The following is a 12,212-nucleotide window of genomic DNA, read 5'->3' on the forward strand; positions in this document are numbered from 1 at the left end:
ATCATTAATATTGCACCCAAGTAAGATCTTACTGAAGATAATTCAAAAACAGTTGCAGCATTATATTGACAGAGAACTTCTAGAGGTGCAAGCTGGATTCAGAAGAGGACGTGGAACAAGGGATATCATAGCTGTTGTCAGATGGATCTTGGCTCAAGGAAAAGAATACCAGAAAGATGTTTACTTGTGTTTTATTGACTACACAAAGGCATTTAATTGTGTGGATTATGACAAATTATGGATAACATTGAGAAGAATAGGAATTCCCAAACACTTGATTGTACTCATGAGGAACCTGTACCTTGACAGGGAGGCTGTCATTCGAATGGAACAAGGGGACACTACATGGTATAAAATCAAGAAGGGAGTGTGTCAATCTGTATGCTGAGCAAATAACCCGAGAAGCTGGACTACATGAGGAAAAATGTGGCATCAGGATTGGAGGAAGAATCATTAACAACCAAGATACGCAGATGCACTTTGCTTGCTGAAAGTGAGGATGCCTTGAGGCACTTACTGATGAGGGTTGAAGACTACACTCTGCAGTATGGATTACATCTCAATATAAAGAAAACAAAAATCCTCAAAAATGGACCAATGAGCAGCATCACAATAAATGGAGAGAAGATTGAGGTTGTCAAAGAATTTACATTACTTTGTTCTACAATCAATGCCAATGGAAGTAGTGGTCAGAACATTAGACAACATGTAGCACTGGGAAGGTCAACTGTGAGGGAACTGTTTCAAGTGCTGAGGAGCGAGGATGTCTCCTTGAGAACTAAAGTGCGCCTGACACAAGCCATGATATTTCCAATCGCCTCATATGCATGTGAGAGATGAACAATGAATAAGGAAGACCGAAGAAGAGTTGATGCTTTTGAGTTGTGGTGCTGGTGAAGAATGCTGAAGATTCCATGGACTGCCAAAATAACTAACAGATCTGTCCTGGAACAAGTGCATCCAAAATGCTCCTCGGAAGCGAGAATGCCCAGACTTCATCTCACCTGCTTTGGTCATGTTGTCAGAAGAGACCATTCCCTGGAGAAGAATGTCATACTTGGTAGGGTGGAGGGTTGATGAAAGACGGGAAGGCCTTCAACAAGATGGATTGACATTGTGGCTATGATGATTGGCTCAATTATATCAGAGATCATGGAGCTGGCATGGGATCAGGCAGTATTTTGTTTTGCTGTTCATGGGGTTGCTATGAGCCAGAAACAACTTAACAGCACCTAACAACAACACACTAAACCTGGCAGTTTTAATACATAAATTTATCTTGGCTATTTTTTTAAGGAATTACAAGGAATTCATAAAAAAGGTTTTAACCTAAGTGACTCATTATGTTGTTGTTGTTCTGTGCCGTCGAATCGGACCCGACTCATAGCGACCTCTCCATGGGTTTCCGAGGCAGTGTCACTACGGAAGTAGATTGCCCCATCTTCCTTCTGAGGAGTGGCTGGTGGATTTGAACCGCCAGCCTTCTGGTTAGCAGTCAAGCACTTTAGGCACTACGCTACCAGAGCTCCCTGTCACTCATTATAGGCAGGTAATATATGGTGTATTTGTTGTAGTGTTCAATTTAAAAATCAATAAAATCAAACATGGTGCCTCATACTCAGTAGATTTTCAAAAGTTAATTATGAGAGAATCTATCAATACCTGTATTAAATGTCAAAACTATTTTGAAAGGCTTTTATTACATCTTTTTGTTTATAAGAGACAGGACTTGACTTGCAGTATGTTTAGTATCATGTGAAATGTGTTGTCAGGGATTTCTATTCCCACCTCATAGGTAATATTAAGATTTAAAGACTCTATTAAGTCCTTTGAGTTCCTTGCAGGAACTATACTACAGAAATACAAAAAGTTATTTGCACATGCATTATATAAGTACTGGGGGACTCATGAAATTTTGTCACAGTTGGTCTTCTCTGATGGTAGGATGGCACTGGGAACTGACTACTCCTGAAGAATGTAGGTCTCTGGTGTAAATTACGTTAAAAGGTAGAAAACTCACACTACAAAATAAAAGAAGGCATTCTCTAAGTAATGTAGAGTTTTTTTGGATGCTGCACATCAGATGTCTTTTATATGAGTAGTGAAAATCTTTTATCATTCTCTGAATCACATATCCAAACAATTTGATTCCAACAATTACGATTTCTTAAATCAAATGCCTGGGTTTAAAATTTCAAAGACATATCTACCTCTACTGGTAAAGGCCTTGACTAAAGAGTGTGGGGGGCTTTATATTATTGTAAGAGTTTTAACTAATCAAATTACCATTTACATCAGTATTCACATCATATATATTATAAAATTCCTTTTAATATGTTAGTTGTTTATTTTTTGTCAGGTAATTGCTTTTTAATTTTTCTTCATTTTGATATGATAAAAAAAAAATTACAAAATTCTACTGTCCAAAGACTCTCTTCAAACCAGCCATTTCTAGATTAAAGTAAGTACATTTAAAATTATTTGTAAGACTTGGTTTGTAAAAAGACACTTTGTGGAAGTCTTCTTTATTCTTTCTGCTTGTGTCCTTGAATTACAAATTTTTACATTCCCAAGCCTGTTGGGAATTTTCTAAATGAAAGGGAAATCTCTTCTCTTTACAGATGTTCAGTGTCATTATAATTCAACTAATTATACAAACATACCAAAAAAAAAAAACACCCAAACACCAAACTCATTGCCATTGATTCAGATCCTACTTATAACATCCCCTCCTTGGATTTCTGAGGTGGTACCACTACGGAAGTAGATTGCCCAACCTTCCTTCTGAGGAGTCACTAGTAGAGTTGAACTCCCAGCCTTCTGGCTCCTATACAAATAGCTTAAAAAAAAGTTTCAAAATTAGCTGAAGAATACCATAGTTTGTTACCAAACTATACATAATTTTAGGTTATTTGGACAAGATTATATCAATTACCTATTATTGGAAATGCCTAAGCTACCATCCAGGGAGTGGCTGGTGGGTTTGAACCTCTAGCCTTCTGGTTAGCAATCAAATGCCTTAGGCCCTATGCCACTAAAGCTCCCAAAGTTATTGGGACAAGATTACATCAATTATATAATATATGAAATTTATTTTACTATATCTAAGATCACAAATTAAAATATGCTTTGATTATGAAGCAACTTATAGATCATAAAGCATTTGTTGGGTAACATAAGTAGAAGGACTTTCATAATTATAGTTATTTAAAAGTTACAATAATTTGACAAAAAATAAAATACTGTCCTTCAGTATCTAGCCTGATAATCAATGTACAAATGCAAAAATTCATCCTCACCATCAAAGAACAATAATCTTATCTGAAAGACTTAGTGAGTATAGGGCTTTTGCTTCTCTTTTTTTCCTATCGTATAAGATTTTCATTCCTTCTGGATTGTCTTTACCTAGCTAATGGTCTGTCTCCACACCTTATTCAATATTGATGATCTGGCAGGACTGAGAGATTTACAGCCATTCTCAAATTATTTTTGAAAGTGGAGATGGTTCAGTAATAGAATTCTCACCTTTTATGTGAGAAACCCAGGTTTAATTCAGGCTTCACCTTCTGTCAGTGAAGGTTTTCATGTTGCTATGATGGTGAAGGGATCTCTGGTGGCATAGTGCCTAAGGCATTTGACTGCTAACCAGAAGGCTGGCAGTTCAAACCCACCAGCCATGCCTCAGAAGGAACCTTGGGCAATCTACTTCCATAGAGCTAGTCCCTCAGAAACCCAAGGAAGGCTCACTATGAGTCAGTTCCCAATTGAGGGCAATGAGTTTGATTTTGTTTCTTTGTGATGCTGAAGGTTTCAGTGGAGCTTCTAGACTAATACAAACTATGAATGAAATTCTGACAATCTAGTTCTGAAAATCAGCCAGTGAAAATATCATGGATCATAATGATCTGATATCATTTTGCTTGGGTCTCTGTGAGTCAAAGAAATTTCCGCAGCAGCTAATAATAACAACTCATCATCATGGTTCTGGCCTTTGCCTGATTTTCATCCTACTCATCCTCTCATAGGCTCCACCTTGCTCTCTAGCTTCTATGAAGTCCACTTGCTCTCACAAAATGACCACATGGGTATAGAAAAGATTTTACTCTTAAATGTGACTGCATCATTTATTCTGTGTGAAATCATAACATTAACATTTATACTCATTTATTTATTTATTTTTCCTGTCCTGGTTTAAGTGGACATATTCAGAGGACTTGGTTTTTTATTGCTACTCAGTTCTCCTTATATAACATATTAATCATTTGCCCCACCTCCAACACAAACTCCAATCAAACCTGAGAAACGAAAGATACACTTCATCAACAGCTCACACAGAGGAAAGCAAAAAGAATAATAATAATAATTCTGCAAACATACGCCCTTCTATAAAGTTTAGAGAAAAGAGAAATCAACAAACATTTCAGTGGAGGAAAAACAAAACAATGGAAATTAAAACAAGATTTTTTGTGTGATTAAGGGAAAAGGAGAGGAAAACTGAAGAAAGGAAAGGGATATATCAGGAATATCTTGAGATGTAGAATTATTCCTAAAGGGCATATGCACCTGACATATATTTGAACTATAAATACAGTTTTATGTAAAACAATATTAAATCTAACATCAGTTATTATAATTCATATATTACTATAAATAGCATGTTGTTGGAACAATGCTATTTAGAGAAGCATGGATCCAAATAATTTTCAAACATGAATTCTTCTGGTTTCATGTATAATCTGAGTTTCAATTTTAATACATTGGGGATAAATCTTCAATCATTCAGTCATTTAATGAGTGAGTATTAAGTATTTTATGTCCACAGGGTGCAACATTGACAAAATCAGATACAACCCCTGCTTCCATGGTCCTTATGTTCTGGAGGAAAAATAAAACAGTGATAATAGATTTTAATAATAGAGCATTATATATGTTATTATAAGGAGCTCAGGTGGAGTAAGAGGTAATGTATTTGGCACATAACCAGTGGTTCAAGCCTACTTGTTGCTCCATAGGAGGAATATGAACCAATCTACTGCCGTAAAGATGTATAGACTTGGAAACCCAATAGGGGTCTCTATAGGTCAAAATCAACTCAGTGGCAGTGGGTTTGATTTTGGGTTTTACATGTCCTAGTGTACGTAACCCTCATGTTGCTTACATTACTACATTTAATCATCAAAATAACTTTATGAGATGTTTACTGTTATAATCCCATTTTATAGATTTGGAAATTGAAGCTTCCTAAATTCCACACTTAAGAAATATAAACATTGGGATTTTGTCCCAAAACATTGGATTTTAAACCATGTGCTCCCAAAAGCAAACCAACTCTCAAGCTTCAGTGTTCTTTTTGATGAAATGAAGACAATAAGATTATATCATTAAGTTATTGTAAAGATTATATAATGCCTGTCACATAAGAGGTACTTGATATAATGGTAAACTCACTCATTGCCATTGAGTCATTTCTGGTTCTAATAGCGACCTCTTTGGATTTCCAAGACAGTAAGTCTTTATGAAAGTAGATTGCCCTGTCTTCCTTCCATGAAGGTGGGTTTGAACCTCCAACCTTCTGGTTAGAAGTCAAATGCCTTAGGCACTACATCACCATAGTTCCTTTGATATAATGGTATATCATAATTATCATTTTTATTTCATATATTTTATACATATAATTGTGTAGATAATTTCTTAGGACATCTTTACACTTACACCTAAATCTTTGTTTCAGCTTTAGATTTTGAGAGAACTCAAATGGAATATTGAAAATAGTCCTTAGATATTTCTTTGTCAGTTTCCTTTCTTTGTAAAGTTGAAATGATATTATGTGTTTCCCTTTTCTAACAGTAAACCCAGAATAAAACAGGCAGAATAAAAATACGAAAGTGTCATCTCTCCTCTTTGAGAGATCCTGTCAATATTTTTTTTTTTTATTTGACCTTGTTGTCATGTGCCATTGAGTTGTCTTTGACTCATAGCGACCTTATGCACAGCAGAACAGAACACTTCCCAGTTCCACCCCAGCTCCATGATCCTAGCTATACTTGAGCCCATCATTACAGCCACTTCATCAATCCATCTCATTGAGGGCCTTCCTCTGTTTCCATGACCCTTCACCTTACCAAGCATGACCTCCTTCTCCAGGGAATGGTCCCCTCTGATAACATGATCAAAGTAGGTGAGACGAAGTCTGGCCATTCTCACTTCCAAGGAGCATTCCTTTTTCACTTCCTCCAGGACAGATTTGTTAGTTCTTTTAGCAGGCCATGGTACTTTCAGCATTCTTCACCAGGACCACACCTGAAAATCATCAATTCCTCGTCCATCTTCCTTTTTCATTTTCTAGCTCTCACATGCATATGAGGTGATTGAAAATACCATGGCTTGGGTCTCCTCAGCACTTGAAAGAGGTCCTTTCCAGCTGACTTGGCCAGTGCTACATGTCGTCCAATGTCCTGATTGCTGCTTCCATTGGTGTCAATTGTAGAACCAAACAATGTGAAATCTTTGACAACTTCAATCTTTTCTCTATTTATCGTGATGCCAGTTGTGAGGATTTTTGTTTTCTCCATATTGAGATGGATCCATACTGCAGACTGTATTCCTGAATCTTCATCAGTAAATTCTTCAAGTTATCCTCATTTTCAGCAAGCAAAGTTGTATTGTCAGCCTATCTCAGGTTGTTAATGATTCTTCATCCTATCTTGATTATCTTGATGCCATGTTCTTCTTCATATAGTCTAGCTTCCCAGATTATTTGCTTAGCATACAGATTGAATAAGTATGGTGAAAAGACACAACCCTGACACACTCCCTTCTTGACACTAAACCATCTGAATGACAGGCTCCTGGTCTATGTACAGGTTCCTCATGAGTACAATCAATCAAGTGTTCTGGAATTCCTATTCTTCTCAATGTTATCCACTGTTTGTTATGATACACACAATCAAATGTTTTTGCGTAGTCAATAGAACAGAAGTAAACATTTTTTTTTTTTAATTATTTGCTTTGAGCCAAGGTCCATATGACATCTGCAATGATATCCCTTGTTGTTATTTGACCTTATATTTGCTTTATTACCTATTTTATATAGACTTGTGTCCCCCAGAAATCTTTGTTGAAGTCCTTGTACCAATGAACATGTCCTTATCTGGAAACAGAGTTTTTGAAGATGCTGTCACTTAAGTTGACAGGAGGTCACTCTGGAATAGGGTAGGTCCTAATCCAATGTGGGTTGTGTCCTTATGAAAGAGGAGACAAGGCACAGAGAGAGAGACAAAGGGAATAAGGACATGCAAAGTGAGAAGCAGATATTGGAGTTTGCTGCCACAAACCAAGGATTACGTGGAGTACCAGAAGCTAAAAAGGACAAGGAAAGAGCCTTCAGAGATTTTAGAGGAAGCATGTCCTTGCCAACATGCTGAGTTAATATTTTTAGCCTCTGGACCTGTAATTGTTGTAAACTGTCCTTTCTGAGTTATCTTGTTACAGAACCTGCAGTAAACTCATATACAATCCTCACTCTGACTTAGTTTATACCTGTTGTCATTGTTGTTAAGTGCCATTGAGTCAGACCCGACTCCTAAGGACCCCTCCTTCGGTTTCTGAGGCAGTATCACTATGGAAGTAGATTGTCCAACCTTCTTTCTGAGGAGTGGCTGGTGGGTTTGAACCGCTAGGCTTCTGGTTAGTAGTCAAGTGCCTTAGGCACTATGCTACCCGAGCTCCCAGAGCTAATTTATACCGAGCTTAAGAATATGCAGAATATTTTATAGGTGTGACTGTGTTTTAACAAAATTTTATTTAGAAAAAAATTGGCTGGTCTGAAGGTGTAATTTGCTGGCAGTTGATCCACATCATTGTCTTTATCAGTAGTTTTGGTTTTTGTTAATGCTGAGTAATATTCCATGTATGAATATATCAGTTTATTTATTCATTCTCCCATTCATGGTTGCTTCAGTCAATAGCAATAGCCATTTGCTGTTTAGAATAAAGCTACTTTGGATATTTTTGTGTAAGACTTCAGTGCAATTGAGTTTTCATTTCTCTTGCATAAATACCAAGGAATGAAATTACTATGCCATTGGATAAGTATCAATTTAAATTTTAAGGAAATTGGTAGTTTTATAAAGTCATTGTACTACTTTATACTTCAGTCAAACACATATGAGAGTTCCAATTGTTCCATATCCTTGCCAACATTAGGGGTTGTTAGTTTTTATTACTATTATCATTATTATTATTATTACTGTTATTATTATTGTTAGTAATTCTATTGGGTATGTGACAACCCCATGAGTGTTGGAGTAGAATTGTGTTCCAAAGGTTTTCAATGACTGATTTTTCAAAGTAAATTTCCAAGCTTTTCTTCTGAGGTGCCTCAAGGTAGAGTCAAATTTCCAACATTTTCATTAGCAGCCAAGTGTGATAATCATTTGCACCATGCACGAGTCCACTGGACGGCAGCTGTTAAGTGAGTATTTAGTATTTTCCAATACTTTTTGACTGATATGGTTCCATCCCTGGTGTGGTGTTCATTTCTGAGATGTAGTTGTATGGGCTGGAGAAGGTAAACCCCTTACTATTATCAATCTCTCACCATTTAGAAACCTCTCTTTAAACAGAGCCTGGACAAGTAATTGGCATATGCATAACCTGACTCTATGTGTGTGTGTGTGGTTTGGTGGAAGTTTACAGAGTAAATTATTTTACCATTCAGCAATGCATACATATTTTTTCATAGCATTAGATTCAATCTCCTCAAAGTGACATCAGTCTCCAACTTCCTCCCTGTGATGCTTAATCCATTTGTTCTATTTGTTCTTCTCTCCTGCCTCTTCCTGCCTCATGAGCTTTGTTTTGGGGCAAATGATGCCTTCTTGGTCACATTTGGTCAATTGTTCTGAGGAGAATATTCCTCATGAGGGTTATTGTTCATTTTGTATACATCCTGTCTTTTTTTTTTTACTGTAAGATGATCCCATGCAGTGGGTTCAGTTCCAAGTTGGAAGGTTGTCTACGGGACATAGTCTTAGGTGTTCCACCAGTCTCTACCTGACCAGTAAGTCTGTCTATTTTATGATTTTGAATTTTGCTCTATGTTTCTCTCTCATTCTGTCCAGGACCTTCTCTGGTCCCAGTCAGAGCAGTCAGTAGTAGTAGCCAGGCACCATCTAGTTCTACTGGTCTCAGGGTAGTGGAGGCTGTGGCTCACATGGTCTCTTAGCCCTTTGGACTAATTGTTCCCTTCAGTCTTTGGTATTCTACATTCTTCTTTCCTCCAGATGGGAAGAGATTAAAAGTTGCATCTTAGATAGAAATATATTTCAATTCATTAATATGTATTTACTCATTTATTCAACAAATTTTGGTAATAATACTATGTACCTGACATAGTATTGGACTGAGATATATTATGAACAGATCATAGTTGTAGTTCATAAATAACATATAGTATGTTGCGGAATTTAGAACAGGAATTGAAAAATCACAACATTGTGTAATGATAGGGAACTGACTCACAATTCTGTAGGACAAAATATATGGGTAGGAAAAAAAAAAATTCCTGAAGCCATAATGCCTAGGTTAGAAGGCAGTTATTCAGGCATAAAAAAGTAAGCAGAAGCAAAAAGTACTCCAAATACTGTGAATACCAAATGCAAAACCCCAGAGTATTCTGATAACAAAGTTCAATATCAACAGACTGCATGCTAATCTTGGAAAACTAAATAATTAATGAGAAAGCATGTTGAAAAGTGAGATATACTTTGTAAATGTAATGGAAAATTACCCCTAATAAATTCTTTCTGCTGTCTAAAAGTAAAAAAAAAAATCAGGATTAAAAGTCTATTTGATTTCAAACATATTTTTTCTGGGCCATAAGCAAAGCTTTCAGTTAAATTAAGATACTTCTTATTTCTTTTAAAACTTCCCATTAATTTCACAGTGATACTTTAGTACTGTTCTTGAAATAAAAATATTACATGTAACTATTTTCCCAGTAGAGATTTTCTAAAATTTAGTTACATTTGTATTCACCCCAATTATGTGGTAGGAAAAAAAATGTTATGACTGTTATACACATTTATTCAGGGCAAAGTTGTCATAACTGCATAAGTAACAATCAGAAACTCATACATGATGAAATATTTCACTGATACATAATTTACACCAAGATGAGAGAGCAGAGTGAGGGAATTGACTATCTCCTGGGAGGAAAGTCAGTATAGCATAGATTTCCAACCCTCACTGCTAGAGGAAATTACCTTCTTAAAAAAAGCACTGCCAGGACAGATACAGAGCACAGTTTCTGAACATCAGTCCTTTCACTCATAGGCTATATTAGAATTTCTTATATGGCTTGAAGGAAATAACACTTTCCTTAGATATACTGGATCAGTTTGTGGGTCTGGATACCTAGTATAAGATCTATTGTTGTTGTTGTTGTTGTTATGTGCCCTCAAGTCGGCCCCATCGCACAGCGACCCCTCCTTGGGTTTCCCAGGAGGTATCACTACGGAAGTAGATTGCCCAACCTTCCTTCCAAGGAGTGGCTGGTGGATTTGAACCACCAGCCTTCTGGTTAACAGTCAAGTGCTAACCAGAAGGCTGGGGGCCAGGAATCTACAATTTTAAAAGAAAAGATTAGAAAGAGTAGAAAGCATAGACAAAGGATGGCACATTTCTAATGTGTCCAAATACAAAATATAAATGAGTTTACAACATACACTCTGAGCTGCCTTTTTTTTTTTTTTTTTTTGCTTGCTTATCAGTTAGTCACCTTGCACTTGTGGGAACGGGACTTCTATACTCAAAAAACACTGTTTTCTAAAAGATGTAGAGTTTTAAATGTTTTGATGATGATGTTTGGGTCAGTCTTAAGAACATGTAATGAAATAAAATCTGTTCAAGCTCTCTGAAACTTTTTGAAAGAAGAGACTTTAATTGATTTCTCTTGTTGAACCATAATTAAGAATTTACATCTTAGAAATGCAGACAACTAGAGATGATTTATTGCTTGACGTCTAATTTGAGGCTTTGGTTTTCCAAATGGTTTAGTCAAAATGGGTTCACATCATTTGCTGAAATGCACCGAAATGTGCATCCTTTGAGAAGGAATTTATAGGCTACGAAAATGAACACAACTTGCAACATATTTTAAATGGCAGACTTTGGAACTCTGAAGGCAAAATTAAATACATTATACAACTAACAATAGCAATTTTAGGAAATATTTATCAAATAGTGCATGTTTTTATTGCCAAAGAAAGAAATAGCAATCAAACAATGAAGATATTCTAACAATTAAGAAGTCATTATTTAATAACTCTCAAGGTAGTTTATTTTCCTTCATGCAGCAAAGTCCTAGATCCCACTTCTTTGAATGTGACAATCTCTCTTGAGATGACGAAGGGTATAGAATTACATTTTAGGAAATTACATCTCCAGATACTTGCTGAACTAATCCTGGAAACTTAGTGGAGTCTTCTTTGAGACTGTCACTTAAGTTTGCCAACAGTATAGGCTGTTTCCAAATGTTTTAGATCAATCACATTGTTTAAAAAATGAATTTATACCCCTATATTATTTAGTGTAGGTAGAGTTTTTCTGTGTAACAAAGAGCCCTCAAATCCGAGTGTCTGTATCTCACTGTATTGGTGTCCACTGACTGCTCTTCTGCTGCTAGTAATCTACATTCAGGAATTTGGTAATTGGAATTCAGTAGTTTTTTTCTCAAATCATTCTGGACTCTTAGCAGAATGAAAACAACTTATGGAGGACTCTGCTCTTAGTGATAGTTCTCAATTCTGCTTATTTATTTTTAATAAACTTAATTGAATGTCACTTACATAGCATAAATTTAAGGCCTTTATTTTAATCATACAGTTTGAAAATTTGGCAAATATCTACACCTATGTAATCAATACCTCAATGAAATAGAGAATTATTCAATCACCTAAAAAAATTCCTTTGTGCCCTACCCAGGAAGTCTATCCATTTTATTCTATAAGCAACCAATGAATTTATGGGAAGCTCTTTCCCAAGACTCTTAAGTCCCTTTAATATATCTCCATCATTGTGGTTGTCCCTTCCTCCCTTCCTGCCTTTCTCCTCCTTGTCTTTTTTTTTTTTTTTTCTTCTTCTTAGTGCCCATCCCCAGATATTGCAGGTTTGCTTGATTTTATAGAATACCCATTTAGGAAAAGCTGGTC

The sequence above is a fragment of the Orycteropus afer genome, unplaced genomic scaffold (genome assembly GCF_000298275.1).
Source record: "Orycteropus afer afer isolate SDZICR_OR568_19922 unplaced genomic scaffold, OryAfe1.0 scaffold00328, whole genome shotgun sequence".
NCBI classification, from domain to species: domain Eukaryota; kingdom Metazoa; phylum Chordata; class Mammalia; order Tubulidentata; family Orycteropodidae; genus Orycteropus; species Orycteropus afer.